The sequence below is a fragment of the Archocentrus centrarchus genome, chromosome 2 (assembly GCF_007364275.1).
Source record: "Archocentrus centrarchus isolate MPI-CPG fArcCen1 chromosome 2, fArcCen1, whole genome shotgun sequence".
Taxonomy (NCBI): domain Eukaryota; kingdom Metazoa; phylum Chordata; class Actinopteri; order Cichliformes; family Cichlidae; genus Archocentrus; species Archocentrus centrarchus.
The window spans coordinates 18,480,135-18,486,624 of NC_044347.1; positions in this window are offsets into that span (position 1 = coordinate 18,480,135).

Below are 6,490 nucleotides of genomic sequence, written 5' to 3' on the forward strand. Positions count from 1 at the left end.
TTGATTATCATGTTTAAAGGTTTGTCATTGCTCACAGTGGCCTTGTATTCATTAGGCATTTCCAGAATAGTATCCAGCAGTTTCTTGTGAGCTGAGCTGAATCATTTTTCTTTTAATACATGTTTAACATTCACTTGAGTATTACTTGTTGTACATAACTGTGGCTCTGAAACAAAGGCTCTCCTGAAGGAGAAGAAGAGAGCCTTTAGATCAGGAAATAAGGAGGAGCTGAGAGCTGTGCAGAAGGATCTCAGAAGGAAAATCAGGGATGGAAAACACACCTACAGAAAGAAGATGGAGGACCAGCTACAGCAGAGCAACACCAGTGGAGTTTGGAGAAGCTTGAACTCAAGTTCAGGCCACAAACCAAGCCCACTCTGAGACTTAGAGTAGAGTGGGTGAACAACTTGGACCACTAGAACTACCAGCATTTTCACACTACTACTCCTTTTTCTACCAAGCGCCTCCAAATGGCAGTTTACATCTCATTAGGCCACCTTTTGTTATGTACACGGGGCCAGTAGATCGGAATGTGTGTGGGATGGGTGTGGGGGTGGGGATGGGTTACCAATGATGACCCAGGGTCGCCAGGTGTATAAAAACCAGGTCACAACACATATTTCACCTTTAATAAGAACATATTTGTAATTGTGATCCCAGATTTGGAAGAGATGTTTTGTGTTCTCCGTGCTTCAGGTTCACAGCAGATGGAAGGAAACTCAAACAGCCACTAATGTAGCCGTTGTGCTGACTGTAGACTGAGGGATCTCTTCAAATTGTTGTATTCCTCCTCTTCCTCGTCACCCACTGCTTCAGATCTTGCTGACACCATCAGACTGCAGCAGTTATGTTATTTAGCCATGAAACATGTCGTCACCCTCCCAAAATTATGGTCTACTTTATTTTTTCAGGCTTTTCAGAAAACACAAAAACTGAACCGAATGTTGAAAATTTAATTTAGACAAAAATAAAATAAAAAAAATGTCTTTGACCATTTTTTTTAGGAGGGTGACGATATATAACCTTGTTCAGCCTGTTTAGGAATGCACTGAGATCAATAACCTAATTTCCAACGCAGATCTGGAGAAACAGCAAAAACCAACAGGACCCTACACAGCCACAGATGATGCTCCAGAGCTAGAAGTTCTAAACCATAAACACCAACCTGGGAAACTTGCTAAGTGTGACAGGTCCAACGTAACCCCAGATACAGCCCAGCCACAGGGTGAACCAAATCTTTCAGATAATGACAACAGAGAACCAAACGCACCTCCCTCCTAAACTCACCAGCCTGCACCAACCTGACATTTCTCCTCCCTGAGTTAAATAGATGAATGGAAGTTAAGTGGTTACAAAACATAAAAACCACGGGTCCACAGACAGGAGCAGTGAGCTGAAATCAACACAAAGCTACCTGAGAGGCTGTATTGAACTACTATATATAATTTAATCATTTGTCCTGACTGGTTTCACCTCAGATGTTCTTTCTCCTTTTGGTAGATTTCTCCCACCTCTGTTTTGATGCCAAGAAGAAGAAGAAGCTGCTTCAGAGAAGCGTGCTTCATGGTCTCAGTGCACAGGCTGCCAGTCACACTCACACAGCAACATGTGTTTTCACTGCCACAATCAAAACATTGAACAAAATCTATGTATTGTTGTTTGGAAATGTGTGACATTACTACATGCTAAGGTGTGTTATTAAAGAAAAAAATGAGTTCTATTTTTCTGGTTTGATGATATCCCAAGCTTTTGTTTCAAAACGATTATTTTCCACTGGACAAAATATTTACTGTTACACATTTATTTCTCATAGGGATTTTTTTTTTCTCCATATTTCAGTCTCTGGTTCTTGAGAGTCATGGCTCTGTCTGGTCTCTGACAGAGATCCTTAAAAATATTATTGGAAAGTACCTATTAATTTTACTTTCAAACAGCTTTATGTGAATGTTATCTTTTCATTTATAATTTTTAATATATTGATCACAGTGTAGTGTACCGTAGAGGCATCCAAAAATAATGAGACTGGGCTGCTTGTGTGTGATTTGGAAGGTTTGTGTCTGTCTGTGACTCTGCAGAGGTTAAAGCTGTGATCCAGTCTCAGTCTCTGACTGAAGGTTGCTGAGACTGATTAGATACACAATGTGAAGTTCACAATTCTCTAAACAAATAAAATGGTAATGACAAACATGAACATCTGTACTTATTTCAGAGACATGAATGTTTACAAACATAATATTTATTTTAAGGATTGGACTTCATAAAGCGCACTGATGTTAGAGTGTGTGTTCATATTTAAATCATTTTGTAGGCTGAAATTGTAACGGTGGACCTGAGATGGTCCAGAGAAAGTAAACACATGTTAATTGGAGTAATATCAACAACAGACTGAGACAGACAGCTGTGAAATGCGCACACAATGATGTCACCTCATTCACTGCTAGCTACACTGCTAGCTACATCGTATCATTCATGATCATCTATGTAAACAACGTTTAAAGAAGCCGCCACAGCTCTGCAGCTGTAATTGTTTCAAATCATATATTTTTGTTCGTTTGAACTCTGAGGATGTTTTTAAAACGGTCTTAAAAGGCTGTTTCTATGGTGGTTGTCATGGACGCCTCAGTAGCTTATTAGGCTAACCTGGCGCGTCCGGTTCCTGCTGCTAGCTGTCTGCCGCAGGAAGGCTGCGTCCCATTTCAAGGAGCCGCCGCTCCGCCGTAACTGTGGCTCAAACACCACTTTATCCTTTAAGAAAAGGCCTTTTATAGCCACTGATGACACACACACACTAATGCACGTCACTGTCACAGTGTGACTTCACGAAAACCTCTAAAGTATTGTTTATAAAATGGAAAATGAACCGGGCATTGATCTGATGATGGAGACTGAGGGGTCTGCAGCTGACGTTTCACAATCCTGATTGACTCGCTGTACATTCCTATAATTAATCAGAGCAGAGTTTAGACTGCACAGTGCGCTGCGCTCACTGTTACTGTGTCAGCTGCTGCCTTCATATATGTTACTGCTGAGGTTTGATGAAGCAGGTGGAGGAGAGTCAAAGAAGTAAATAATCCACTTATTATGCAATTACTAACCCTAACCCTAGCTCAGCATACAATAACGACTGCCGGTATTATTAGTTTGAGAAGGAGTCATTTTGGTCGCAGTTTTGATTATAAAATAAAAGGGAAAATATAAACAAACAAAAAGCTTAACATTGTGAAGACTTGGAAGAACAATGTGACACTGATGAGAGGATTAGGCTTCCCAGGTCATTCCCAGGCCAAACCGGCTGGTGATCAGAATTATTTTAATTATTTTTTTACCCAGTTTCGCTCACAGCCTGTCCGAGGTCACGGGCTGAACTTCAAGTCCAGCCCGTCCCTCCAGACAATACTCACTGCTCCACTATAATGACCGCTTTACTCTCATCTTTCTATTGTTTTTAATGGACAGTTCCGCTTACAATTACAGTTCAATGATGTGAGGATCCTTGGTACAGTATACAGCGGGCTGTAAATGAATGCGCTTCCACTATTACTGCTCCTCCTGGTGGATAAACAAGACATTACCACCATTTTCCCCAAATGCTGCTTAGGGGCGTTCCCACCAGTGGCCGGAATTCCTACGTCATTAGCGGGGGATCGCGTTTAGGCCGAGGTTCGGCCACGAATCGGCCAAGGACCGGCCAAGGTCGCGTCACGGATCGGCCGGAAATTTTCGGTGGCTGCATCTGTAACTAACTAACTCAGAAGATCCACTCTGAATCTATGTGGTAAGGGTAAAGTGTGTTTACCTTCCACAGTGACACTGAGATTGAGAGTATCCATTCCACTGTCCATTCCACACTCTCAGCTGTTGTTCCCACTGTCCTCTGATGTTAAATTTGTCAGGTGAACAAACACAGTCTGGTTTTCTGGTGATCCTGGAGTCACACTCATGAATAAAGCCTTCATCATCAGAGGTGGCAAAAGTACTCACATTCTGTACTTAAGAAGAAGTACAAGTACTTGTGTTAAAAAATACTTTGATAAAAGTCGAAGTACTGGTTCAACTTCTTTACTTAAGTAAAAGTAAAAAGTACAGGCTCTGAAATGTACTCAAAGTAAGAAAGTAAAAGTAGTTCTTTGGAGGATACTTCAACCAACTATTTTTCTGTAAAACTAACTGAACCTCATTATATATTATTGTAAAAATATAAAAAAATACATGAGAATACAAACATTATTCCAATCTAAATTTGAATCCTAACGAATGCAGTCAGCTTGAATCTGTTATGTAGGACACAAACTGTGAAAGGGAATTTAAACACAGCTCTATTCTCTGTGTCCTCCATAGTAGAGGGTGACTGTGCCTCCACCTAAACACAAGCATGAGGATACTCAGGGGTTACAGTGGGATTCAGAAGGTGGAGGAACCCTAAGATCAGCTGTAGTGGCTCTGCAAAGGGAGAGGAATCACAGCTTTCTACTGTGAGCTGCAGTAAATGATGTTGGTGTGCAGGCTGTGATCAGCTGACTTGCTGCTGCTGCTGCTCTGAGGTTTACTGCTCTGTGTGGATGAACTGAATTCACAAAGATGTAACCCAGTATTTCACAGCTATCTGAGCTGTTTTCCATCCCCTACACTGACAGCATACAGGCTGTAGAAATGTTGGATTCAGTGAATGAATCTCAGCATCAGCAGCTTAGATTCAGACTCATCTCTGCTGCACTGATGTAACCTGTAACTCTGACCATGAACACAGCCTCTGTGCACCAACACAGAGCTTTACTGTAAATACAGTACAACAAGCTAACCTGTTTATCACATACTAAACTGCAGTATTTTCATACGATCTTTGAATTACACAAAGTTAGCATACTTCAGTTTGTTTTGCAGTCCTTACCTTTAACTCTAACCTCTCTTCTTCCTCTCCTGTCCTCTTTCTCCATCTCTGAGTGAACTTCTCTCTCTTTGCTCTCCCTGAAATACAGCAGCTCTTCTTTTAGCTAGCAGACACACTGTGTAACAAACTGCACACACTTTGTGTGTTTGCTGATATTTGTTGAGCATTTAGAAACGTTGCATTTACCTGCCACATGTTACTCCCTTTATGCTCGCTCCTCTTCAGTAGCGCTAGCTAAGCTGTTTATGTGCCGCGAGCACAACTTACGGACTCGGTCCGGCCCGCTGTGACCCCTGATTATAGCGCTATAAATGAGACATAAATTATATGGGTTTGCGTATATAATCCCTTTGTACCCGATAGGCCCTGGTGATGGAGGAAACGCCAGCACGATTGTCTCTTATATGTTATTGTTCCTCGGTTTAGGCTCAGACCATTTGATGATTGACAGCGCACTGACCGGAAATGCAAACTTCTCCCTGACGTGTTAAAAAGTAACGAGTCTGTTTGAAAATGTAAGCAGTAAAAAGTACAAATACTTGTGTAAAAATGTAGGGAGTAAAAGTAAAAAGTAGTCCGAAAAATAAATACTTAAGTAAAGTACAGATACCTAAAAAATCTACTTAAGTATATTAACGAAGTATTTGTACTTCGTTACTTCCCACCTCTGTTCATCATAATGATACAGCAGACGACACTCTCCTCCTCTGCTCCTCTCTGTGCTGATCTTACAGACGATCATTGTGATAATATTCAGTGCTGCTTTACTGCATATTTGAGTCATGTCTGGTTTCTTTGTTACTGTTTTCACGAGAGTCTCTGTAATCAGTTACATATAATATGAAATAAAATCTTGATAATGAATTGCTTTTTTAAAATTGACTTTTATTTTTGTGAACATAAATCACATCTTTTATTTTACTTGAACATTAGAGAAACTGTTAGAGTTCATCTTTGAAAGTATAAATAAGTAAGTATAAATATTACCTTCACTGCTAAAAACCACGAGTAGAGGCAGAATCAGGACACAGCAGAGTTTCCATACAGTCATCGTGGTGAGGATGTAACTGTGGGTGGCAGTCAGTAGACTAGTGAAAGGAGGAAGTCTTACACCGCTCCTTAATTCACCCCCTGTGCCCGTCTAAACTCAAACTCTCACTACGTCTAAAATAAAAGTGCATATAGATTAAAGCTTTTGTTTCATATTAGGGCAGTCTCAGTAAAATCCTGAGTAAACACAACATCACCAGCATTGTACAGGCCAAGGTTAAAAGAGCCAGACTGATCTCTCTGTATATCTGGAAGGACTTTATGTTACAGTTATGATGAGAATCTGAAAGGTCTGAAGTCGGTCACGGATATGACACAATCAGGAAGATCCAGAGTGACTGCACACAATTCAAGATAAAGGAACGTGTGTTAAAAAAATAAAACTGGTTGTACACAAGGATTGATTGCATTTCTATTGTATTAACAGTGTTTTGCAGAGTGTGTATGGAACAATTTATCTACTTCAAAGAGCTGGAGTGTTATGACTGAATGAGTTCTGTTACAGAAAAACACGTATCCAGTGTGAAAGATGAGCCGTGTCATAATGATCAC